Here is a 27,442-nt window from a genome sequence, read left to right on the forward strand (position 1 = left end):
ATCAGAGCAACACCAAGGGCAACACTGAGTTCTAGAATTGTTTCAGTTCCTCTGCTTGAGGTTGGGGTTGGTTCTAGGCCCCACAGTGGCCTGGATGGGAATGGGAAACAAGAGTGATAGATGGTTGTCAAACAGCCGCAGTTGTAGGGAGAGTATAATCACAGAAGCCAGAGGCGTTGATACTAAGAGCATCTTATTCCCCAGAAAGCTAAACGAAAAAAAAAAAATACACAAACATCCTTCCTAGAAACCTCATGTAGCTAAAGGCTACCAGCAAAAAGCAGGGCCAGCCCACATTCCAAATTCCATTTAGCTCAACACTGTCTCTTGAGAAACCTTTAAAATATTTTGATTGTGCTTTCCTGCCAATATAAAATACATTTGACTACACCACACTGCAACATTTCACTAGACTGAAAAAAAAAAAAGAAAGAAAGAAAAAGAAAAAAGAAAGAAAAGAAAAGAAAATTGTCTGCTAGATGTGACTGTAAAAATTAGCCAGACCAATGAAGTATGTGACAGGAAGCTGAGAAATATATGAAGAGGTAAATTCAAGGGAAACTGGGAAATAATTTGGCAGCATAATTTCCACGGCCTTAATGGGAAAGGAGTAAGCATGTGCACAGCTTACTGTACTGAAAGGGGATTCAGAACAAAGACAGAATTAAGACTTCATCTCCTGCAGCTTTGCTGGTAATTAAACAACAAAGAAGAGACAGGGAGCAGCAGCAGCAGATGGAGATTCCATATTTGAGTTAGGAAGAAAACCAAACATGCTGCGTGACCAGTTAAAGTCTGATGAGGGTGAATAGCTTACGTCGATGCTTAGAATGTTGTCACAGTGATAGCAAAGCTGCAACTGTTCCGGATCTCACAGATGTTATTTTTATTTATACTTAGAAAAAATGTATCTTTTGATACATTCTTATGGGATCATTAGATATTGGCACAGACTCCTCCCCCACTAACCCCTCTCCGTCAACACTGACTATGAGCAGATGGGTTTGCTCACCTTTGGTTCCCAGATTTGAATCTGTGTCCTGCCCCCGGAGTCTGAAGATGCATTGACACAAACAAACCCAGAATAGCCACAAGCAGTGTGCAATTAGACAACGAGCTACCCTGACCTTGTGGCAAATTGCTACAGTGCAAATAACCTGGAGAACAGAGGTTGGTGCACTTTGCATCATCTTAACAAGGAAATAATGATAGGCTTCTGTGAAGAGCAGCCCTAAGACAGAGGGGGAAAACTGGTAGACCTGCCATGCAGAAGCCTTCCTAGTTGCTACTCAGTGACCTTCTGAGTATACTGTTTGCCCACTGTCTCTGCCATCTGTAACTCCCACATTGGAAACCCTTCTGGTAAACTGGCATCGAGGTTCTTGACTTTGATTGCTACCCTCAAGACTCCTCACTTCAAGCTATCTGTCTTGGTCAAACCTGCCCAAGGGCTCTGGGGAAAGGCATTTTCTTTATCAGCCCACCCCACCTCAAGCCACAGATGCTCCTTCATCCAACAAGGGGCAGCAACAGCGAGTTGTACTCTGTTACTCTGTGCCGGGCACTCTGCCATGCTCCTTATGTTACTAACCCAATTAGTCCTCAAACAATCCTTGCTACTCTTACTTGATAATAGCTCTAAGTACTCTGATTTGATCATTTTATAGATGAGAAGACCAAAGTGCACAGGCATGGAATAACTTGTGTGCCCAAATTCCCTTGCAAGTTAGTGGTAGGATGTGGCTTGAATCCAGTTGTCTGCTCAATCAAAACACTGTCCTGCTTCTCTGCACCACATATATTCAGCCCTGTGTATATGACAGTAAAGAAAACATGATCTCGGACCAAAAGGAACCTGTGGAGTGGTGACTGGGTCAAACAAGTCAACAGGACAAAGCTCTATGAGGAAGAAGGGCCCACAGATAGAAACCTCAAGAGTGCTATGAGAATGCAGGGGAGGGACCACACCAGCCTTGGGGAATGGGGGGTGATTTTTTAAGGTTCTGAGGGAGACGAATTGACTAAGGAGAGAGGGACAGGGACTTTGGGCAGTGGAAAACGATGTACAAAGGCCCGAAGTTGAGAGCACATGGCAAGTTGGGGAAGTGTAAGTAATATAGTGGAGACTAGGTGAGGCATGCAAGGAGGATGGGTGGGCAGAGAGCGGTTCCTGCGGGGCCTTTCTCTATACCAAGGCATTGGGGTTTCATCCTGAGGGCAGTGAGAGCCTCTGAAAGGTGGAGAGCAGACCTGCACTTTAGAGAGGTGACGCTGGCAGCAGATGAGGACAGTTTGAGAGGCAAGCCCAAGTACAGAGAGGTGAGTAGGGGTGCTCTTGTGATTGTGCAGGACAGAGAGGCTGCACAGACCTGGAGGGGACTGAGAGCTATAAAGGAGTGAGAACTGACCAGACTGTGGGTGGACTAAATATAGAAGGTCAGGGAAAAGGGAAGTCAAGGTTCATCTCAGGTATTAGGGGAAGGAAGTGGTGCCTTTCATGAATAAAAGGAACCTATGGAGAAAATGCTGATTGGGCTGAAGAAATGGGGAGTTTAATTTGGGGCATTTTGGATTTGAGGCATTCAAGAAATAGGCAAATGGAGCTATCCTGTTGCTCTATATAGCTGGGGAGGAGGAACTAGGTGAACCTGAACCTGATAAACGTAAGGCTGTCAGCACTTGATGGTAACTGAAGCCAGAGGAGTGGAGAGGCTCACACAGGGGGGTGTGAGAACGAAGGAGGATTGAACCTTGGGGAACACCAACAATTAAGGGACAGGCAGAGAGAAGAGGCTGGAACGATGATTGAGAAAGACTGGCCAAATGATACAAGGAGAGTCTGGCCAAATGATACAAAGACTGGCCAAATGATACAAGAACACAATGCCAAGAAGGCTGAGAAAAAGACTCCTTTAAGGAGAAGTGAGTGTTCAATGGGAATAAAAAGTAACAGGTGGACCCAGTGCGGTGGCTCGTGCCTGTAATCCCAGCACTCTGGGAGGCCGAGGTGGGCAGATCACTTGAGGCCAGGAGTTCAAGACCAGCCTTGCCAACATGGCGAAACTTCATCTCTACTAAAAATACAAAAACTACCCTCTCTGTACTTGGGCTTGCCTCCACCAAACTGTCCTCATCTGCTGCCAGTGTCACCTCTCTAGAACACAGATCTGCTCTTCACCTTTCAGAGGCTCTCACTGCCCTCAGGATGAAATCCCAATTCCTTGGTATGGAGAAATGTGGTGGTGCTTGCCTATAAATCCCAGATACTCAGGAGGCTGAGGCACAAGAATAACTTGAACCCTGAAGGCGGAGGTTGCAGCAGTGAGCCGAGATTGCGCCACTGCCCTCCAGCCTGGGTGATAGAGTGAGACTCTGTCTCAAAAAAAAAAAAAAAAAAAAAAGTACCAGGTGATTCAGTAACAGGAAAGTTATCAGTGATCAGAGGGGTTGTGTAGAAAGCTGAAGGCAGGAAGCTAATTAAAAAAAAAAAAAAGCAGCAGTTGAGACAGTGACCTCAGGAAGGAGAGAGGATGCCTTTGAGTTCTGCAGTTACTGCAAAAGGTTTGTTGCTGGAGAAAGACTTTGAGTCAGGGAGGGAGGATGTGTACTTCTCCCTGGGTCACCGTGACTCTTACTGGCAGTGCATCTTTCTCATGTAACTTCAGTTTCTTCCTCTGTTCATCTCTCCTCCTCTCTGAACATCATACACCTGAGCCATAGTGTGGTAGAATGTAGAGTCTACCAGAAATCCAGGAGACCAGGCTTGACTCAACCCTCCCACTCTGTAGCTGTGTAACCTTTGCTCTCTGAGTACCAAATGCTAGTGATTCCTCCTACCAAATTCTGTGACCAACTGAAATTCTGTACCATTTCTTCTTGTTGTTTTGCACCTAGACACCCTGAACCAGAGGACTCTGGTGTTGTTTCTTTGTGATTATCTTCTTCCTAATCTACAGCAATACGCCTTCCCTGCCCCATGCCCTCCACCTCAGAGGAGACCCTCCTCAGAATTTTACATGACTAAGATTAAGATCATTTGTCCCTGCTCAGCAGCCAGTTCTACTGGTCTTTTCTCAAACTCCTTTTTCAGTCACTCTGTAGACTTCAATTCTCACATCTTTGAAACCTCCACTCATCTGACTTCTGTAGCCCTGAGGCCTCATGGTTTTCCATTTCCTGACTGCTCGCCCTTCTGACCCCCAGTCATTTCATCTTTACCCTATTGTGGACACCCACTGGAGCCCCATCTTTGTCCTTGGCTCACCTCTGTCTATATTTCCTCAAAGGATTTACCCACCATGGAAACTTTGTACTGTTTCTTTGCCTCTGCCTCCCAGATACGCCTTTTGACAGCCCATATTTTTGTTTTATAGTTTGCAAAGAATTTTCTTTTCAGATATCTCATTTGCTCCACTGGCTATCCTTGAGACAGGCTAAATTGGCATTTTTATCCCTATTTTACAAGTAAAGAAAAAAATCTGGGACTAGGAGAACTCAAATGGCTTTTCCTAAATTCTAACTTGAGCTGTAGTTCCAATATTTTTAGTTGCCTACAGAATAGTCTTATTTGGAGATTCTGCCTCTACCTCAAACTCTATCTGAATTTATCCATCTCCTCAAACTGATCTCACTCAGTTGGTAGCCACTATTAGGATGTTTTCTTTAATTCTTCTCTCTTTTATACTTCACAATCAATTGGCTGAGTTATCTCCATTGTTTTTATATCATATTTCTTATACTTTATCCCTACTCTATATGTACAATATCACCATCCTAACCTCAGACTTTTTAGCTGATGCCTAGAAACCATAGCATCATCTGTTTGTAGAGATTTAACTAGTAAAATCCGTACACCATTGCTAGATGTTACCAATTAAAATGCAACTTTCATTTCACTTGGAGAGTGTAATTGCCTATCAGACCAAATGGAAATTCCTCAACCACAAATATAAGACTTTCCACTACTTGATCCCAATCATATCTGTATTCTCATATATGAGAGTCAGCACCAACTAGTGGAGCTGTATAATAAGGGAACAGATGGCAGAAAGAGCATAGAGGCTGGGTTCTGGTCTGCCTTTTCTAACTAGGTAACCTTGGATAGAACAAATTACTTAACTTCTTTGAGGGCAGCTTATCTATAAAATGAGGATAGGGTGACTGGCAAGATGGCTGAATAGGGAGAGTTCCGGTCTGCAGCTCCCAGTGAGATCAATGCAGAAAGTGGGTGATTTCTCCATTTCCAACTGAGGTCCCCAGCTCATCTCACTGGGACTGGTTAGACAGTGGACACAGCTCATGGAGGGCAAGCAGAAGCAGAGTGGGGCATCACCTCACCTGGGAAGTGCAAGGGGTTGGGGAACTCCCTCCCCTAGCCAAGGGAAGCCTTGAGGGACTATGCCATGGGGGATGATGCTATCTAGCCCAGATACTACGCTTTTTCCATGGTTTTTGCAACCTGCAGACCAGGAGAATCCCTCAGGTGCCTATACCACCAGGGCCCTGGGTTTCAAGCACAAAACTTGGCTGCTGTTTGGGCAGACACTGAGCTAGCTGCAGGAGTTTTTTTTTCTGTACCTTGGTGGCACCTGGAAAACCAGCTAGACAGAACCATTCACTCCTCTGGAAAGGGGGCTAAAGCCAGGGAGCCAAGTGGTCTTTCTCAGCAGATGCCACCCCCACAGAGCCCAGCAAGCTAAGATCCACTGGCTTGAGTTCTTGCTGCCAGCACAGCAGCAGTCTGAAGTCGACCTGAGATGCCTGAGCTTGGTGGGGGAGGGGTATTTGCCATTACTGAGGCTTGGGTAGGTGGTTTTCCCCTCACAGTGTAAACAAAGCTGCCAGGAAGTTCCAACGGGGCAGAGCCCACTACAGCACAGCAAAGTTGCTGTAGTCAGACTGCCTCTCTAGATTCCTCATCACTGGGCAGGGCATCTCTGAAGGAAAGGCAGAAGCCCCAGTCAGGGACTCATAGATAAAGCTTCCATCTCCCTGGTACAGAGCACCTGGGGGAAGGGGCGGCTGTGGGCACAGCTTCAACAGACTTAAAAATTCCTGAATGCCGGCTCTGAAGAGAGGGGCGGATCTTTCAGGACAGCACTTGAGCTCTGCTAAGGGACAGACTGCCTCCTCATGTGGGCCCCTGAATCCTGTGGGTCCCTGAACCCCATGCTTCCTGACTGGGAGACACCTCCCAGCAGGGGTCAACAGACACCTCATACAGTAGAGCTCTGGCTGGCATCTGGCAGGTGCCCCTCTGAGACAAGGCTTCCAGAGGAAGGAGCAGGAAGCAATCTTTGTTGTTTTGCAGCCTCTGCTGGTGATATCCAGGCAAACAGTTCTGGAGTCAACCTCCAGCAAACTCCTCTGTTAGAAGGAAAACTAACAAACAGAAAGTAATAACATCAACATCAACAAAAAGGACACCCACACAAAAATCCCATCCAAAGGTTATCAGCATCAAAGATCAAAGGTACATAAATCCATGAAGATAAGGAAAAACCAGTGCAAAAATATCAAAAATTCCAAAAACCAGAATGACTCTTCCCTCCAAAGGATCACAGCTCCTCACCAACAAGGGAACAAAACTGGATAGTGAATGGGTTTGACAAATTGACAGAAGTAGGCTTCAGAAGGTGGGTAATAATAAACTCCTCCTAGCTAAAGGATCATGTTCTAGCCCAATGCAAGGAAGCTAAGAACCTTGATAAAAGGTTACAGGGATTGATAACTAGAATAACCAGTTTAGAGAAGAACATAAATAACCTGATGGAGTTGAAAAACATAGCATGAGAACTTTATGAAGCATACACAAGTATCAATAGCCAAATTGATCAAATGGAAGAAAGGATATCAGAGATTGAAGATCAATTTAATGAAATAAAGCATGAAGACAAGATTAAAGAGAATGAAAAGGAACAAACAAAGCCTCCAAATATGGGACTATATGAAAAGACCAAACCTACGTCTGATTGGTGTACCTGAAAGTGACAGGGAGAATAGATCTAAGTTGGAAAACACACTTCCAGATATTATCCAAGAGAACTTCCCTAACCTAGCAAGACAGGCCAACATTCAAATTCAGGAATTACAGAGAACACCACTAAGATACTCCTCAATAAGGGCAACCCCAAGACATATAATCATCAGATTCACCAAGGTTGAAATGAAGGAAAAAATGTTAAGGGCAGTTAGAGAGAAGGGTCAGGTTATCCACAAAGGGAAACCCATCAGACTAACAGCTGATCTCTCTGCAGAATCTCTACAAGCCAGAAGAGAGTGGGGGCCAATATTCAACATTCTTAAAGAAAAGAATTTTCAACCCAGAATTTCATAGCCAGCCAAACTAAGCTTCATAAGTGAAGGAGAAATAAAATCCTTTACAGACAAGTAAATGGTGAGGGATTTTGTCACCACCAGGCCTGCCTTACAAGAGCTCCAAAGGAAGCACTAAATATGGAAAAGAAAAACCAGTACCAGCCACTGCAAAAACATACCAAAATGTAAAGACCATCGACACTGTAAAGAAACTGCATCAACTAATGTGCAAAATAACCAGCTGGCATCATAATAACAGGATCAATTCACACATAACAATATTAACCTTAAATGTAAATGGGCTAAATGCCCCAATTAAAAGACAAAGACTAGCAAATTGGATAAAGAGTCAAAACCCATTGGTGTACTGTATTCAGGTAACCAATTCCACATGAAAGACACACATAGGCTCAAAATAAAGGGATGAAGGAATATTTAACAAGCAAATGGAAAGCAAAAAAAAAAAAAAAAAAAAAAAAGCAGGGGTTGCAATCCTAGTCTCTGATAAAACAGACTTTAAATCAACAAAGATCAAAAAAGAAAAGAAGGGAATCACATAATGATAAAGTGATCAATGCAACAAGAATAGCTAACTATCCTAAATATACATGCACCCAATACAGGAGCACCCGGATTCATAAAGCAAGTTCTTAGAGGCCTACAAAGAGACTTAGACTCCCACACAATAATAGTGGGACACTTTAACACCCTACTGTCAATATTTGACAGATCAATGAGACAGAAAATTAACAAGGATATTCAGGACTTGAACTCAGCTCTGGACCAAGTGGACCTAATAGACATCTACAGAACTCTCCACCCCAAATCAACAGAATAGACATTCTTCTCAGCACCACATTGCACTTATTCTAAAATTGACCACATAATTAGAAGTAAAACACTCCTCAGCAAATGCAAAAGAACAGAAAACATAACAAACTGTCTCTCAGACCACAGGGCAATCTAACTAGAACTCAGGATTAAGAAACTCACTCAAGACTGGGTGCGGTGGCTCACGCCTGTAATTCCAGCACTTTGGGAGGCTAAGGTGGGCAGATCACGAGGTCAGAAGATCGAGACCATCCTGGCTAACACAGTGAAATCCCGCCTGTACTAAAAATACAAAAAATTAGCCAGGTGTGGTGGCAGGCGCCTGTAGTCCCAAGTACTTGGAAGGCTGAGGCAGGAGAATGGCATGAACCCAGGAGACAGAGCTTGCAGTGAGCCGCAATTGTGCCACTACACTCCAGCCTGAGTGACAGAGCAAGACTCTGTCAAAAAAAACCCCAAAAAACAAAAAACAAAAACTCACTCAAAACCACACCACTACATGGAAACTGAACAATCTGCTCCTAAATGACTATTGGGTAAATAATGAAATTAAGGCAGAAATAAAGAAATTCTTTGAAACCAATGAGAACAAAGACACAATGTACCAGAACCTCTGGGACACAGCTAAAGCAGTGTTTAGAAGGAAATTTATAGCACTAAATGCCCACAGGAGAAAGCAGGAAAGACCTAAAATCGAAATCCTAACATCACATTTATAAAAACTAGAGAAGCAAGAGCAAACAAATTCAAAAGCTAGCAGAAAACAATCAATAACTAAGATCAGAGCAGAACTGAAAGAGAGAGAGACATGAAAAACCCTTCAAAAAATCAATGAATTCAAAAACTGTTTTTTGTGAAAAGATTAACAAAATAGATTGATTGCTAGGCAAACAAATAAAGAAGAAAAAAGAGAAGAATCAAATAGACACAATGAAAAATGATAAAGAGGATATCACCACTCATCCCACAGAAATACAAACTACAATCAGAGAATATTATAAAAACCTCTGTGCAAATAAACTAGAAAATCTAGAAGAAATGGATAAATTCCTGGACACATACACCCTTCCAAGACTAAACCAGGAAGAAGTGGAATCCCTGAATAGATGAATAACAAGTTCTGAAACTGAGGCAGTATAATTAATAGCCTACCAATAAAAAACAAAAGCCCAGGACTAGATGGATTCACAGCTGAATTCTACCAGAGGTACAAAGAGGAGCTGGTACCATTCCTTCTGAAACTATTTCAAAGGATAGAAAAAGAGGGACTCCTCCCTAACTCATTTTATGAGTCCAGCAACATCTTGATACTAAAACCTGGCAGACATACAACAAAATAAGAAAATTTCAGGCCGATATCCCTGATGAACATCGATGTGAAAATCCTCAATAAAACACTGGCAAACCAACTTCAGCAGCACATTAAAAAGCTTATTCACCACAATCAAGTTGGCTTCACCCCTGGAATACAAGGCTGGTTCAATTTATGCAAATCAATAAACATAATTCATCACATAAACAGAACCAATGACAAAAACCACATGAATATTTCAATAGATGCAGAAAAATTCAACATCCTTTCATGCTAAAAACACTCAATAAACTAGATGTTGAAGGAACATATCTCAAAATAATAAGCGTTATTTATGACAAACTCACAGCCAATGCCATACTGAATGGGCAAAAGCTGGAAGCATTCCCTTTGAAAATACACACAAGACAAGGATGCCCTCTCTCACCACTCCTATTCAACACAATATTGGAAGTTCTGACCAGGGCAATCAGGCAAGAGAAAGAAATAAAGTGTATTCAAATAGGAAGAGAGGAAATCAAATTGTTTCTGTTTGCAGATGACATGATTGTATATTTACAAAACCCCATAATCTCAGCCAAAAACTCCTTAAGCTGATAAGCAACTTTAGCAAAGTCTTAGGAAACAAATCAATGTGCAAAAATTACAAGCATTCCTATACCCAAATAATAGACAGAGAGCCAAATCATGAGTGAATTCCCATTCACAATTGCTACAAAGAGAATAAGATACCTAGGAATACAACTTACAAGGGATGTGAAGAACCTTCTCAAGAAGAACTACAAACCACTGCTCAAGGAAATAAGAAAGGATACAAACAAATGGAAGAACATTTCATGCTCATGGATAGGAAGAATTAATATCATGAAAATGGCCATTCTGCCTAAAGTAATTTATACATTCAATGCTATTCCCATCAAGTCCCATTGACTTTCTTCAAATAGTTAGAAAAAACTACTTTAAATTTCAGATGGAGCCATAAAAGAGCCCATGTAGCCAAGAGAATCCTAAACAAAAAGAACGAAGCTGGAGGCATCACACTACCTGACTTCAAACTATACTACAAGGCTACAGTAAGCAAAAGAGCACAGTACTGGTACCAAGACAGATGTATAGACCAATGGAACAGAACATAGGCCTCAGAAATAACACCACACATCTAACACCATCTGATCTTTGACAAATCTGACATAAACAATCAATGGGGAAAGGATTTCCTATTTAATAAATGGTATTGGGAAAAATGGCTAGCCATATGCAGAAAACTGAAACTGAACCCCTTCCTTACACCTTACACAAAAATTAACTCAAGATAGATTAAAAACTTAAACATAAGACCTAAAACCATAAAAACCCTAAAAGAAAACCTAGGCAATATCATTCAGGACATAGACATGGGCAGAGACTTCATGACTAAAACACCAAAAGCAATGGCAACAAAAGCCAAAATTGACAAATGGGATCTAATTAAACTAAAGAACTTCTGCACAGAGAAAGAAACTATCATCAGAGTGAGCAGGCAACCTACAGAATGGGAGAAAATTTTTGCAATTTATTCATCTGACAAAGGGCTAACATCCAGAATCCACAAGGAACTTAAACAAATTTACAAGAAAAAAAAAAAAAAACCATCAAAAAGTGGGCAAAGGATATGAACAGACACGTCTCAAAAGAAGACATTTATGCGGCCAAAAAACATATGAAGAAAAGCTCATCATCACCAGTCATCAGAGAAATGTAAATCAAAACCACAATGACATACCATCTCATGCCAGTTAGAATGCCGATCGTTAAATAGTCAGGAAACAACAGATGCTGGAGAGGATGTGGAGAAATAGGAATGCTTTTACACTATTGGTGGGAGTGTATATTAGTTCAACTATTGTGGAAGACAATGGTTTATTATTATATAATGTCCTTCTGTGTCTCTTTTCACAGCTCAACCTGAAGTCTGTTTTGTCTGATACAAGCATGGCTCCTCACTTTTGATTTCCATTTGCATGGAATATCTTTTTTCGTCTCTTCACTTTCAGTCTATGTATGTCTTTACAGTTTAGGTGATTTTCTTAGAGGCAGCATATAGTTGGGTCTTGTGTTTTTAAAATCTGTTAGGCTAGTCTCTATCTTTTACATGAGGAATTTAATCCACTTACATTCAAAGTTATTATTTCTTGGGAGGTGAGGACTTCTATCATTTTATTGATTCTTTTCTGGTTGTTTTGTGTATCTTTTGTTCGTCACTTCTTCTCTTATTGTTTATCCTTGCAATTGAATGGTTTTCTGTGGTGATAAGTCTTGATTCCTTTCTGATTCTCCTTTGTGTATCAGCTCTACTAGTAAGTTTTATAGTTTCGCATGTTTTCATGAAAATGTTTATCATCTTTTCACTTCCAGATATGACTCCCTTGAGCATTTCTTTTAAGGCTGGTCTAGTGGTGATACATTGTCTTAATTTTTGCTTGTCTGGGAGAGATTTTATTACTTCTTCATTTCTGAAGGATAGCTTTGCTTGGTATAATATTCTTCATGGACAGGTTTTTTGTCTTTTTGTATGTTGAATTTATCATCCCAACTCTCTCTTGGCCTCTAAGGTTTCTGCTGAGAAATCCACCCTTAGACCAATGAAGATTCCCTTATATGTGACTTGATGCTTTTCTCTTGCTGCTTTTAAATTTTTTTCTTTGACTTTTTACAGTTTAAGTATAATGTGACTTGGGGAGAATCTTTTTGGGTTGAATCTATTTGGAATTCTTTTAGCTTCCTGGACCTGAATGCTCATCTCTCTCTCAAGACCTGAGAAGTTCTCTGCTATTATTTTATTAAACATGTTTTCCCACCCTTTTCTCTTCTCCTTGCCTTCTAAAACACCCATAATATGAGCATTTCTTTCCTGAATGGTGTCCCATAAATCCTGTAAGCTTTTTTCATTCTCTTTTATGTCTTCTTTTTTTTCTTCTTTGTCTGCCTGTGCTATTTCAAAAGACCTGTCTTCGTGTTTAGAAATTTTTTCTTCTTGGCCAGTCTGTTGTTGAAACAGACTATTGTATTTTTATTTCATTCATTGAATTCTTCACGGCTAGGATTTCTTTTTGGTTCTTTTTTATGATAACTATCTTTTTTGTTGAACTTCTCATTCAATTATGAATCATTTTCCTGATTTCATTGAATTGTCTATCTGTATTATCTTGTATCTCACTGAGTCACCTTCAGATTATTATTTTGAATTCCTTTATTTGCATTTCATATATTTCCTTATGATCTGGGTCTGTTACTAGAGTTATTATTTTCCTTATGAGGTGTCATGTTGCCATGCTTTTAAATATTTGATGTGTTCCTATGTTGATTTCTACACATCTGGTGGAAAAGTTGTCTCTTTCAATTTTATGGAGTAGGTTTCACAGGACAAAGTTTATTCATATAAACGTATCCTGGAGTATCAGCTCAGTGACGTAAGTAGACCTTGGTTCTAGGTAGACATTTCCGTGTAGTCTTCATGTGGTTTCTTTGACTGTAATCCACATTAGCAGCATTTGCAAGTCTCTCAGTGGCCTAGGCTGTAAGAACTTGTAGTGATAGCCAAATATGGGCTTCCAGGGTTGTTTCTCAGGTAAAGGTCATGTGTGTACACATGATGGGCCAATGAACTATGGGTTAAGTTTGCTTAACTATGAGTTAAGTATGGGGTTAAGGCCATGGGACTGTTACCCTGGCTGGGAGTATGTGAATGCAGTTCACATGTAGTAAAGGTTACAAAATTACCACTAGATGGGAGGAATAATTTCTAGTGTTCCATACCACTGTAAGATGGCTCTAATTAAAAATAATGTATTAAATAGTTTCAACTAGTTTGAAGGAGGATATTGAACAATCCCAACAAAAGGAAATGATAAATATTTGAGATGATGGATATGCTCATTACCCTGATATGATCAGTATACATTATATGTATAGAAACATCAATATATACCCCATGAATATGCAGTTATTATTTGTCAATTAACAAATAAGTTAAAATAAATAGAAACGTTCACAGGAGACAGTTGGTGTAAGGTAGCAGGCCACATCTGCCACTAACTGGCTGTGAGATCTTCTCCGAGATCTGTTATTGCAAAGGCTGACAGAATAAGCTCTCTGAAGTTGTGCAGAAGTGACCTGTCTTCTCTGAGCCTCAGTTATGCCATCTATAAATGGCATAATCAATGTGACTTGTCTCACACAGGGTGAGTGCTCAGTGATGTTAACTACTATTATTAAACCTCAGAACTGGGACCTAGAACAAGTATTAAGGAGGCAAAATTTTCCCAGGGGACTAGTAAATATGTAAAAGCAAGGCTGAGAAATGATTTAGTGATAAAAAATGGTGAGAAGCATGACAGGTGTTGCTCTCAGCTGCAGGGAAGCAATAGTAGAGCGGCAACCTCAGGATTTAAATCCTGATTCATTCATGGACTACCTCTATGACCATGGGAAAATGACTTTATCTCCCTGGGCATCAGCTCCTTATTAGTAAAAGGGGATAATGCAGCCAGGCAAAGTGGCTCACACCTGTAATCCTAGCACTTTGGGAGGCTGAAGCTGGAAGATCGCTTGAGTCCAGGAGTTCAAGACCAGCCTGGGCAATAGAGCAAGACACTGTCTCAATAAAAAAGAAAAAGAAAAAAAAATTAATTTAAATTAATAAATAAAAGAAAGGGGATAATGCTAATAATAGTTCTTACTTCATAGGGTTGTAAGGATGAAGTGAGATAATACATGAACGGCACTTAGGTCAGGGCCTGGACCAGAGAAAGTGCCATATAAAGTGTTAGCTGTTGTTATTGCAAAGGCTGACAGAATAAGCTCTCTGAAGTTGTGCAGAGAAGATTCTACAACACATTTGTTCCTCAAAATCCCAGAGGCCCCAGAGTGCTGAATTAACATGGCCCTCCAGAACAGGGAAGAATCATTGAGAGTCTATTCTTGAGATCCAAGCTGACAACTCAGAGTTTATTTGTAACAGGCTCCAAATGTCATGTCAGAAATGCCAAGCTTTCTAGACCTTTCTGGCCTTCCAGGAATGGTCTTGTGCTTTCAGAATTTTTTTTTTTTTCCAAACGATAAGGTGAATTAAGTTCTTGGAGATCGAAACAAAAACACAGATAAAAGGAACTGAAATTGTGACGTATTTTGAATGTGAAACGGAGCTGGTCTCTGAGCTTCCAGAGGACGTAGGGTGGAGGGGAATCAATCTCACAGGGCCCTGTTTTCATGGACTCAGTGTCTTGGAAAATTTTGCTCCACTGATTTTTCCTCCACCCTGTCATCCACAAAGTGCCTCAAGGAGCCCCCAAAGTATGAGTCACTTCATTGGCCACCAGACTAGTGACCCTTTGCTTTCTGAATGCCATTTATTTCCACAGGCCACTTAACTGTGAAGTCAGCACCTTGGGCCATTGGTGAAGAGTTTGCTGGCAGATCTGCTGCAAACTGGTACAGTTAATAAGGATTTATGGCTCTGGAAGTCCCCTGGGGAGGAAATTCTCCAATTCACTTTCTCTCTATTGCAGAGGTTCTCTTCAACAGCTCTGGGACAGGGAAGGACTTTTCAGCCAGAGTCCAGGGGCCTGATAATTCACCCTGCAGGGAGACGAAAGTTTTCCCTCTGGGGCCTGTGCAGCTTTAATTGCCTTATTTTTACCCTCCTCTTAGCAGTTCCTTTAGTTAAGATGCCACATTTGGAAGTCTCAAAGCTCACAGGGTCTTCTCCCCTTGAATCCCAACTAAACAGAGCCTGACTTGCCCTGAAGCTCAGCAGACAGAAAATTTGGTGAGTTGCTCATAGGATTCTGCAGATTCCTAAGAGCAGCTTGAAGTCCCTGAGGAGCAGTCTCTGAAACTGTTCCGCTCTCCACTGGGGGAAGATCTGGGTCAACCCTTGTGGCAAGAGTGGGTTGGCTTTAATATGCAATTGCCACAACAGGGAAGGGTCCCCATGGGGAAGCTAATGCATTGAGCAGTTACTCCCTTGTAGTCGCCTTATCGAATTGGCTTCTTATATAAGCAAATGTTCCAGCCTCCCTTCTCCATCTCTCCTCAGATTCTCAGGAATCCACCAGGATTTGTGTGTGGGTGAGGAGGATATCAGGGATGCTGGGAAATGTTGGCTATCAGTTCATCTCTCTAACCTGCCTCCTGACTAAATCCCAGAATGCAGAGAAAGTTTAGAAACCCCCCAAGTAACTTCTGAATTTTAAAATATTGGTTTCTTGTTTTAATTCTAAAGTCCAGATATGCTATGTTGTATGATATTTAGTTTTCTACTTAGAACTTTTTTTTTGAAATCACATTAGTTGGGTTGCCAACTTTTCAGTACTTCCCCCCAGCTCCTGATCCACCCTTCAGCTTGTATCTGCCTCTTACTCTTTCTAGAATGTTCTTTGGCTCTTGAGATCTTATAGGAACCACCTTCCTTGCCTGAACTCTCCCTGGGGCTGCTGGTCTTGTTGAAGCACTGACTCTTGGGCCTAGTTTGGAGTGGGTGGACGTGCAGTGTGAACTGGCTGTGGCCTTCTTCCACTGAAAGGAGAACTTTGCCCAGACCACCAAATGTGTGGTAATAATATCCTCTGCCACAAATGCACACAGACAGATGGAGGAAGAGACACCTCAAAAAGCTGTGTACTGTCAGAGCGCCGTTAGGACAAAGATTTGCATGGCTGAAAAATGACAGCTTGGAAAGTGTCTGTGTGGCCAAAATGTCAGATCCTATAAGTTTCACCATTGTCTTGACAGTATAGCAATAGATGCTTTTTTCTCTATCTTGCTGACAAGTTTTTTTCCCTCTTTCATTTTGATTGGTCAATTTGTACATTATCCAATGAAGTTTCTTTCTTTCTCTCTCTCTCTCTCTCTCTCTCCCCCGCCTGCCTGCATGCCTTCCTGCCTGCCTGCCTTCCTTCCTTCCTTCCTTCCTTCCTTCCTTCCTTCCTTCTCTCTCTCTCTTTTTATTTATTTTTTGACAAGATCTCACTCTATTACCCAGGCTAGAGTGCAGTGGTGTGATCATGGCTCACTGCAGCCTCGACCTCCCAGGCTCAACGATCCTCCCATCTCAGCCTCCCAAGTAACTGGGACTACACGTGCATGCCACCATGCCTAGCTAACTTTTTGTACTTGAGACAGGGCTTTGCTATGTTGCCCAGGCTGGTCTCAAACTCCTGGGCACCACCCACCTGGCTGCCTGGGTCTCCCAAAGTGCTGAGATTACAGGTATGAACCACCGTAACCAGCCTCACTGAAGTTTCTTTCTTGAGAATTTCCTTGTGCAGAAAAGGTGCCTATTGATTATGAACACATTCCCTTAAAATGGGAGTTCTTGTACAATTTCATTCTTTCCTGTTTTATTTTGAAGAGATAATGCTCCCAGAGAACAACTTATCCCCAGGGAGGTAGCAGGGATTGAAATCTAGCAGAAGTTTGGCAGCCAAGCATGCCAGGGGACACCTCCGCCCTCAAGAACAAGATGCATGGCATTACCTCAGACCGCCTTCTTTCCATCTCTGTCTTTACTAACTCTCCTTGTTTCTTTCTTTAATAGACTCCAAAAACTAGCTTCTCTTGCACATCCATCCTACCACTAACATTCAGCCACCAAATAAACAAACAAATAAAAATTCAACTCAACGAAACAACATATATGAAGAGCTCTGAGTTCCTTAGAGACACGGCTTCATTTTGTTTAAAAACACTATTTTGACTAAATGTTGCCCTCTCTCTGGCTCTCAAAGCTTTCCTCAGCTCTCCTTGGTTAATATAACACATGAGTCTGATGCTGATTATGAATTTAATTTTGCATAAAAATCTCAACATATGTTTTTCATTTTCTAATGCACTTCATCCTTGTATTTAGAAAGGTTGGAGGTATCTGTTATTAACCAAATGTCTGATCTAAGGAAACCACAGAATCACAGAATTGTTTTCTATCTGAGTCTCTGATTTCCAAATCTTCTGATTTCCAAGACAGAAGAACAGCAAGTGTTATCATAGAGACATTGTCCTGCTTATTACAATAAATCCCTACGAATGGGTCAACGTTAGGGTCCTCCCTGTCCATGATCAAGGTGACTAAATGACATAACTCAGGGGCTCCACACAAGCCTATTTATTCAAATTAAAACTCCCACTTGTTCTCATTTCTCCTAGACAGCATTTCATATTCCACTATTAAATTCACTTCTTAGAGAAAAGAAATTATTTACAAAGGTAGTTTGTTAAACATCATGTGTATTTCCTAAAATGATAAAGAGATATTGGGATATCATGGAAAACCTCTGGAATAAATCCCAACTGAACCCAAATCCTAGCTCTTCCTTGTGCAAACTGTGTGATCATCAGCAAGTACTCAACCTCTCGGAGTTATTGAGAGGACCCCAGGAGGCAGCACAGGTGACAGCCAGGGATGCAGCTGCACTGTGCCTGGCACCATGCATTGTCATTACTGTTGCCACCCCACCTGCTGCCAGTGGCATGAGGGCAGTGGGTATCTGGAACCTAAAGAAGAGAGGGCCAGAAGCAAAAGTAAACCATGGGCTTTCCTCCTCCCCTGCTTGTCCTGCTGCCCAGTGTCTCCTCTGTGGCAGACCTGGCCTGTTTACCCAGCAGGCTCCACCAACTCCCTCCTTTCATCTCAGGGGTCAGCTCAAGACTGGCCTAGTGCAGGCTGTCATCTTTCAACTGGACAGTGGGCACAGCCTCCTCAATGCCTCCCTATCTCCACTCTGGCTGTTCTCAATTCATTCTTCACACAGTGGCCAGAGTGACCTTTCCAAAATGCATGTCTGACTACATTACTCTTCCACTTAAAACCCATTATCATCTCAGAATCAAGTTCATCTCCAGGCTTTTCACAGTATCGATCTTGTTATCCAGCATATTCTCTCCCCACCATCCCCTCAATAAAGAATATTCAGTCTCATGAAGCTTATTTCAAGGCCCCGAACACAGCAAGCTCTCTCTTGCCCATTTCTTCTGAGCTCAAGCTCATTTCCTAGCTATTGCTTACCCAATCTCAGGTTTCTTTCTAAACATCGCTTCCTTCAGAAGACGGCTTCTCTGACCCCTCCACGTCTTGGCTGTTCGCCGACCCTTGGGCTTCCCATCCAGCATTTACCCGAGGGGCAGCAGTTGTCTCCTGTCTATCCCTACCCACCAGACTGTTTGCCCATGGAAGGCAAGCACGTGGCTACTGCTGTACCCCAGGCCCCAGCACAGCATGAGGCACATGAATGTGCTCAGATCAATAAATGAGCTAATGAAGCTGTTATCCAACGCCCGCATTTTATGCCTTACAATTAATATCTTCTGGGGGCAGGGAGGAAATAACTCACATGGTCTTTTACAATGAAATGATGTTAATGTGTTTTTTCTTGAAAATTTCCTTTTCCTGAAATTCAAATCTAAAGTCTGGGAACAGGAATATAGGGTCAATGGTCAATGGCATGGCATGGGAGCAGAAGGCAGCCACAAAGGGTACCCAAAAGGTGCTCTGTTCTAAACACTGTAGGAAGCAGCACCCTTTATATCTTGGAGGGTAGCAAACTGTCTGTCTGACTCTCTGCCAACAAGTTCCCAATAGGGATTTCTGCCTCTTACAACTAACAAAGGGAGTCACCTTCATGTCTCTCAGTGAATTTACAAGATAACAGAGTTATTTTTAAGGTAAGACTCAAAATAAAAAGAAACCAACTTACCTAAAAGAATCTGGGATACAATGTTATTCAGGTGATGGTTACCCTAAAAGCCTTGACTTGACCACTACACAATCTATGCACGTAATAAAATTGCATGTGTAATCCATAAATTTACACAAATTTAAAATACTTTTAAAATAATAATTTGACAAAAGAGAAAAAAGAATCTAGGATGCCTTCAAATACTCTTTAGATGATTGTTTTTCTGTAGTAGAGGTACAAACAAGGTAAGATGCTGTTTCTACAGCCTCATGGGAGGAGACTTATATGGGAAATTATCTTTTTTATAATAAAAAATTCTTATTTATGTAATGTACAATATAGGTAATAATGGTGGACTAAATTATTTTAAATTACCCCAGCTTAATATTTAAACTTCCAGAGTAAACCGGCTCCCTTCCCCTCTGTTCCTCTCTCCTTTTCCATCTCTTTCCCTCCTCTTCAATCTCTTTTCCTCCTCTTCCATCTCTTTCCTCCTCTCCTCTCTCCTCTACTCCCTTCCTTTCTCTCCTTCCTTCTTGTTCTTCCTATAGTCAGCTTCCTATACTTTTTTGAAACCTCTCCCTTAAGGATTTCACACTAAAGAAGCAAAAAAAGTCTACCTCTGGTCCCAGCTCTTCCTAAGGACCCTTCCAACTTTGGAATTTCTTGACTCCAACTCACTGCTTAGACCCTTATCCTGGGCCTCTCAAATAATAACTATATTTCTTTGTCAAAAGACTCTGACTATACTGCCACAAAGTCATCAATCCATTGGAAGAGGTTTTCCTTTAAATTCTGTCAAGATTATATTTTCTCCATGGGTCAATTAATATAAAGAGGTTAATAAAGTTCCACAGAGATAAACATTAGCTGTAACTAAAGTCTGCATTCACTGGTGAATTGATTTATTTACACAATGCCTTATTCTCAATGGAGTTTATGTGCTAGGTTCTATGCAAGGACTCCAATGTCCAAGTCTTAGTCCAATAGAACCTACTGTACATAAGTAACTGCAGTACAAAGGAGGCAGTGGCCAATACCCTGATAAATAAAGAAATACAGTGCTAGGGGTTTCTGACATGGATTTCAAAAAGCTCTCTAGCAAAGCTAAGCATCCACAGCAAAATACTTGCCTTTCTTTGTATTATCCAGTTTGGCTGCCGCATTAGCCAGAGTTCATTGGGTAATTGCACAATCCCTTGTGAGGCTTTTATCTTAAAGCCTTACCCTTGGGGAACTAGAGTGCCTCAGATATCTGGTGCATAGAGCAAACTATAGAAAAGCAGAAAGGATCCTTGATTCTGGAGTACACAGGAAATCTTAATGATGCCCAAAGTAACCATCATGTATTCATGTACACAGCAATGAGTAGTACACTGAAAAAATATATCATCTTTCCCCCAAAACGGAGGCTGCTCATGTGATCCCAGGTGGATGGGAGGCAGAGTGATATAATGAATGAAACCATGTGCTTTTGACTTAAAAGGGTCCTGGGTTTAAGTTTCAACTCTGCCTTTTAGTCTCTTTTATTACTGCAGCCCTCTGAGCTTCAAACTCTCCTCTGCCAAAGGAGCACTGGAGTGAGTACTGATGAAAAAAAAATGGATGTGAAGTGATTAACTTGGTGCCCAACACACACGAAGAATTCAGTCAGTACTAGCTGACAATCACAATAAAATTTGTGACAATAATGTACAAAACTCAGAGAATTAAATAGCAGCCTTCTTTACGGCCAAGTAAAAGATGGGGCCATTTCATCCGGAGAAGAGCCAACCAGAAAGACATGAACAATTCTATTTACTTTCCTTTATTTTTATTACACAAGTAGTACATGTTCATGGTAAAGAAAAATTACAATGTAATACAAGCTGAAATAAACTTAAAGTATGAACTTTACCACCAACCAGACATATCTAAAATTTCACATATATGCTTTTTTTCATCTTTCTTGAAATATATACAAATATTTTTAAACAAAAATAAGCGCATTTATAATGCTGTTTTATATCTTGCTTTTTTCTTATTTCCATGCCATGATCACCTTTCTTTGCCAAATAACAACATCAATGTCATCATCTAACTGGCTACAGAATAACCAATTATATAAACATTATGAAATATGTTTAACCAATTTCCCACAATAGCTATTATTTAAGTTGTAATAATGGACCATGTGCCCTGGGCTAAACCAGATTGGACCAGTTCTGGTTCCACCTGGAAAAGATCCTATGTTCTCTCGGTCTCATCTTTACCATCTTTAAAATAAGAATTACTCCAGTTCTTAAGGCCAGTATGTGGATCAAATGAACTGATGCATGTAAACATGTTTTGTAAAGTACTATGTGAATGTTTACATTCATTAATGAAGGTACTAAACAGGTGTTCTCCACTGAGTCAAAACAAGAAGAAATTTGATTAACATGCTGTTGGTCTCGTTGGGATGATTCCTGGCCTGCAGCAGGCTAGGAGTGCAACAGCAAATGCTTCAATGTGGTTTAGGGGCTCTGGCTCTGTTTTCAGTCCCCGATGGGAGAAACCAGAACGCAGCCCTGGCATAAACTCTGTCCACTTTCCTCCTGAGGACATGAGGTCCAGAGAAGGTAAGTGCCATGTCTATGGGGCTCCTGAAAGCCAGAGTGAGCCACCTTCTGCCTCCAAATCCAATGCCATCGATCTTCACTGTGCCCACAGTGTGTTAGTGACTGGCCAGCTATTAAATGCCCACCTTGTGTTTAATCTTGAAGATTGCAAAAGAAAGGAAGCCTGGCTGCCTTGGCAGATTCTAGCAGATATGGGCGTGATTCAGGTACATTCAGAACATACGACAGCCTCAACTTCTCTAACTTTTAACCATCGAAGCACTGGAAACAAATCCACCTCTTTAAAACATTAGTAAATCGAAACACAAGTAGATTCTCATCTCAAGAGTTTATGTGGCTGAGGTAGATAGAAATTTCTAGAAGTCTTATGTTTCCCCCCAAATTATTCTATAATTTGCATTATGTATGTAGTGTTGAAAGGGAGATTTGATTGGATTGCCTGAAATTATACCTCCCTTTCTCCTAATACATATTACTCTCAGGTATATGTCGGAGACAGAAAAATATTTTGAATGACGTAGGTCATCTGTTTTTATGCCGACCACCTATTAGAATCACCTGAGAAGTTTCTGGAAAACAAGACAAAATACTGCAGATGACTTGCTGATCTCTAAAAGTTAAGCTTCAATTATTCTAGGGGTAATTTTCTAATCTCCTCAGAGTCAGGTGATTCTGGCTTGATGTGCAGCCAGAGTTGAGAAACACTGGTTAGGGTCCCAGTGGGGTAAGGAACAGATTATATGCTCATGATCTCACATACTCTTTCACTCTCATTGTGCCTCTAAGCAAAACCATTGAAACATATGTGCTCAGATTCAACTTCTTCTACCTCTAAAACAAGACCCTGAATGAAAAAAATATATCTTATATAATAAAAGGACCCAAACTATGAAAAATAGGATAACTGCTATACAGCTAAAAATGGAGGAAGTAAAGTTCCTCAATGCAATATTATGCAGCAGCTTTAATTTATGATTACAAAGAATTCACAGCAACATGGAAAAACCATAGACTGAAATGCAGGAAATGAATATAAACGTGTCCATAGTGCAGGGACGCAACTATGAAAACTAAAGTTATATGTGCATATACACATTCACAAACACGCACACACACACACACACATACACACACACACACACACGGAAAACCCCCAAAATATCAATAGAGGCTATCTTGGTGGAGAATTTGGCTTCCTTTAACATTTTTGTACTTTCACAGTATTTTTTAAACTACCATGTACATGATAGGAAAATAATATTTATAGTAGAACAAAACAAATTTACTTTTCAAAAATTACTCCTCTATTACGTGATCTTCAAGTCATGATTCTCAACACTGAATTAACAAAACAAAGATTAAAATGCCCACCTGAAGTTCTCTGTCTTTCAGCTGCCCTGGCTTCTGCTGCCTCTATCTCGTCTGCCTTTCTTCTCCAAGTAATTCGGATTGCTCATTTAAAAGAAAAGGGAAACAGCAAATTATATTTATGAACAGTGCCAACCAATAGCAAGAAAGTCAGGAAGTGTAGCAGGTCATCTGTGCTTTTTAGAAGCCAGTATAGATGTCAGTGCAAGATCTCTTTTCAAGAAGGGGGAAGATTTCCAGTTAAGGGCTACATCTAAAAAGAAGAAACCTAAAATTGCCCTGCCCCTCTAATGACTGGTTTTTGTCATTATCTTTCTCAAGAGATCAAGCGGATATAATGGGTTAGAGTCAGGGATTTTAAGTGGCTTTTAGTTCTCCTGAAAGGTTTCGGTTTCCATGGCAACAGAAAGAGCAACACTGCCTTACACACACAGCACTTTAGATTTGTTTAAAGCACTTCCCTCACTCACTTATATTTTCAATTCACTTGCACTCCAGCAGAGACCTTATCCACTCTGCTGAAAATGTTCTGTCAGAGGTTACCAATAACCTTGTTGCTCACATAAAAAATCCTTTCTCAGTCCTCACCTTCCTTCCCGTCTTGTTTGCATAGTTGACCACTACCACTTTCCTGAAACTTCTTCCTTGTTTCTCTGACTTTCCTGGTTCTTTTTCTCCCCCTCAAATTGCTCTTCTTTGCCTCTCTTTCTGATGCCTCTTCTTCCATCCCTTTTCTACATGTGAGCTTTCCCCAGAGGTCTGTGTTCTGACTTCTTCCCTCCTTCTCTTGCTTTTATCTATCTGATGCACAATCATGGCCAAATTTAATGTGACCCAGATGGACCTTTTCTCTTCCCCTCTTAGTCCTGCATCCCCCCATCTACCCTGTCTAAACAGTGGCACCACAATAATTTAGCCCATCCATAAACCTAGAAGTCACTTTTAACTTCTCTCTTTCTTCCACCACCCACTTCTGAGCCAACAAGTTCCATTTGTTCTGCCCATAAAATATGTCCCAAATCCAACCATTGCTGACCTCCCCATCACTGTTCAAATCCTCATTTCCTGGATAGAAAGCTGCAGTAACATTAAGCAAGAAAAATACATAAAAGGGATCCAAATTGGAAATAAATAAGTAAAATTATATCTGTCTGCAAATGATAAAATTTTATACGTAGGAAAACCTGAAGATTCCATACACACACACACACACACACACAAAACCCCAATAGAACTAATAAGCAAATTCAGCAAAGTTGCAGGATAGGAAATCAATACACAAAAATCAGTTGCATTTATATATACTAACAATAAACAACCAAAAATGGAAACTAAGGAAACGATTCCATTTAGAATAGCATCAAAACGAATAAAATACTTTGGATATACACTCAGTAGTAGGGTTACTGAATCTTGTTGAGATCTCTGCACTCTCATGTTTACTGTAGCACTATTCACAATAGCCAAAATATGGATCACCCTAAATGTTCATCAACAGAAAGATGGATGAAAAATGTATATATTCACAATTGAATACTATTTATTGATTTAAAAAGAACAAAATTTTGTCATTTGTGGCAACATGGATGAGCTTGGAAGACATTATGTTAAGTGAAGTAAGCCAGGCATAGTAAGATAAATACTGCATGTTCTCATATGTGGAAGCTAAAAAAGTTGACCTGATAGAAGTAGAGAGTAGAATAGTGGTTACTAGAGGCTGGGAAGGGGAGGAGGCAGGGAGAGATAGACAGAGGTTGATTAATGGACACAAAAGTTGATCAGTGGACATCTAGACAAGAGGAATGTGTTCTAGTGTTCTACAGCACTGTAGAGTGACTGAAATAAACAACAATTTATTGTATATTTTCAAGTAGCTAGAAGAGCAAATTGTGAATGTTTTCAAAAATAAATGCCAAATGTTTAAGGTGGGGAATATGCTAATTACCCTAATTATACAGAAGAGTTGGCAAAGCCTGCAGCTGCCCTTGTCCTCTTCCCACTCCCAGCTCCCTCCCACATATGAAGAGCTCCACACTTAGACATGGGGAATTCTAGCCCTCACGTCCATGTCCCCTCTCCCCTCAAAACAGCTGCTCTTGGCCACCTGTAGGATGTAGGGCTACACAAACTGTATGCTCTGATGCAACTAGGGAAAAGGCCATAACCTTTGAGGACACTTGGCTGGGGAATTCTCAAGTATCTAGAGCACAATACAGACAAGGAAGTGTCCCTCAGCCCCCGAGACTCTCAGCCCCCTTGGAACAAGAGAGGGGTTGGATGAGGATCAGGGAGGACTCTAACCTGTCTCTGGTCCTCATTCAGCCCTTTCCTGTCGCAAGGGGTTGGGACCCCTCTGGTCCTCTCTGGTCTAAAGAATGGCACCAGGACAGTATGTTCTTATGCCTAAGTCTAGGAGTACTTAGGCCTTCATGCTCCAATCCCAGATCCCTTTCAGGTTCTACTCCTCTGGGTTGCTCTCCTGCTTTCTTCCCATGCTCCAGTCAAACTGAACTATTTGCTTATCCCTAAAAATAAAAAGCACTATTTTGGGGCCTGAGAGGAGCCCAGGATGGTAAACAAGGAGACTGGCTGCATTGGAAAGAGATTAGCAAATGCTTTCTTGAAAATAAACAAGGCAGGCTTTGTTTGTTTTGCTTGTTTGCAGTTTGTTTGCTGGAACTGGAACAGACCTTAACAATCGTGGAGTCCAATCCCTTCATAACACCCATGAAGAAACAGAGGCGCAGACTTGTTGAGCAGCATGGTCATGGCACACAGCTAGTCAGTGTCACACCAGGCCTGGAACCCAGAGCAGGGCCTAGAGAGTTCCCTAACCATCTCCAACTCTGCCCTACCTACCCTATTCTCCCTGTGCCTTCTTCTGCCTCATGGCCATGGGAAAGACAGGCCCTGGCTTTTGCTATCCCCTCACCCAAGGCCTCCTTCAACCCTGGAAACCACTGATTCTAGCGCCCTTCCCCATCCCTTCCATGCCCCGATGCTAGCCTGGTGCCAAGAGCCAAACCTCACCCTATCTATAGCTCCTACAAGTGTCCAAATTCTTGAAACTTGGGGGAAATGAAAAGTAGGTCTTTCTGGAAAGCTCTGAACTGCTGCTGCGTGACAATGAAGAGGAAGAGGCCCTGGAGCCATTTCCTGCATGTCCCAGAGCTCTCCAGCAATGACCATCACCAGGACAATGTAGATCTTACCTTCACATTCCAGAACTGGGGGTGAGGGTGAGTAGTTTTCTGTGCAGCTTCTTCATGCAGCTGTGGAGAAGGGGCTGGGACCAAGGTTGCTCCTCTGAAGACAAGGTTCTTCCTGGGTCTGGGATTCTATTTCTAATATTTTATTTATCCCAATTAAAACTCACAGAATACAAATATTATATTACCATTCTCATTTTTAGGGGGCAAAAAGCTTGAAACAACATTTAATTCTACAAGCAATCACTATAGATATTCATTCTCCTCCAATAAAAGTCCAGTTGGCCGGGCACGGTGGCTCACGCCTGTAATCCCAGCACTTTGGGAGGCCAAGGTGGGCAGATCACGAGGTCAGGAGTTCAACACCAGCCTAGCCAATATGGTGAAACCCTGTCTCTACTAAAAATACAAAAATTAGCCAGGCATGGTGGCACACACCAGTAGTCCCAGCTACTTGGGAGGCTGAGGCAGGAAAATAGCTTGAACCCAGAAGGCAGAAGTTGCAGTGAGCCAAGATTACGCCATTGTACTCCAACCTGGGCAACAGAGCGAGACTCTGTCTCACCAAAAAAAAAAAAAAAAAAAAAAAAAAGCCTAATTAATCGACTAATGTTCATCTCATTAAAATAAATACAGTGGGCTGGATGCAGTGGCTCACCCCTATAATCCTAGCACTTTGGGAGGCTGAGGCAGGAAGATCTCTTGAGTCCAGGACAGACTGAAAGCAGTCTGAGTGACACAGGGAGATCCCATCTCTAAAAAAAAAAATACAAAAATTAGCTGGGCATGGTGGCATGTGCCTATAGTCTCAGCTGCTCAGGAAGCTGAAGTGGAAGGATTGCTTGAGCTGGGGATGTTGTGGCTGCAGTGAGCTCGGATCACACCACTGCACTCCAGCCTGGGTGACAGAGCAAGACTGCCTCAGAAAAATAACAGGGCTGGGTGTGGTGGCTTACACCTAATCCCAGCACTTTGGTGGGCTGAGGCAGGCAGATCACGAGGTCAGGAGTTCAAGACCAGCCTGGCCAAGATGGTGAAACCCCGTCTCTACTAAAAATACAAAAATTAGCCAGACGTGGTGGCAGGTGCCTGTAA

At 41.5% G+C, this 27,442-nt stretch overlaps 1 protein-coding gene across 8 annotated transcripts in view; it reads right to left on the minus strand.

Annotated features, from left to right (window-relative positions):
* The window catches only part of LOC105490697 (cysteinyl leukotriene receptor 2), a 197,025-nt gene that overhangs the window by 40,403 nt on the left and 129,180 nt on the right, over nucleotides 1-27,442 (minus strand). For 7 of the 8 annotated variants that reach the window (XR_011614796.1, XR_011614797.1, XM_011756562.2 and 4 more), the window contains one exon: nucleotides 23,142-23,222. The gene's annotated coding sequence lies outside the window, so the exon portion shown is untranslated. Of the gene's footprint in view, nucleotides 1-23,141; nucleotides 23,223-23,726; nucleotides 24,099-27,442 lie in introns of those variants that run through there. The other variant, XM_011756564.3, reaches the window with a different exon arrangement.

This window comes from Macaca nemestrina, chromosome 16 (genome assembly GCF_043159975.1).
Source record: "Macaca nemestrina isolate mMacNem1 chromosome 16, mMacNem.hap1, whole genome shotgun sequence".
NCBI lineage: Eukaryota > Metazoa > Chordata > Mammalia > Primates > Cercopithecidae > Macaca > Macaca nemestrina.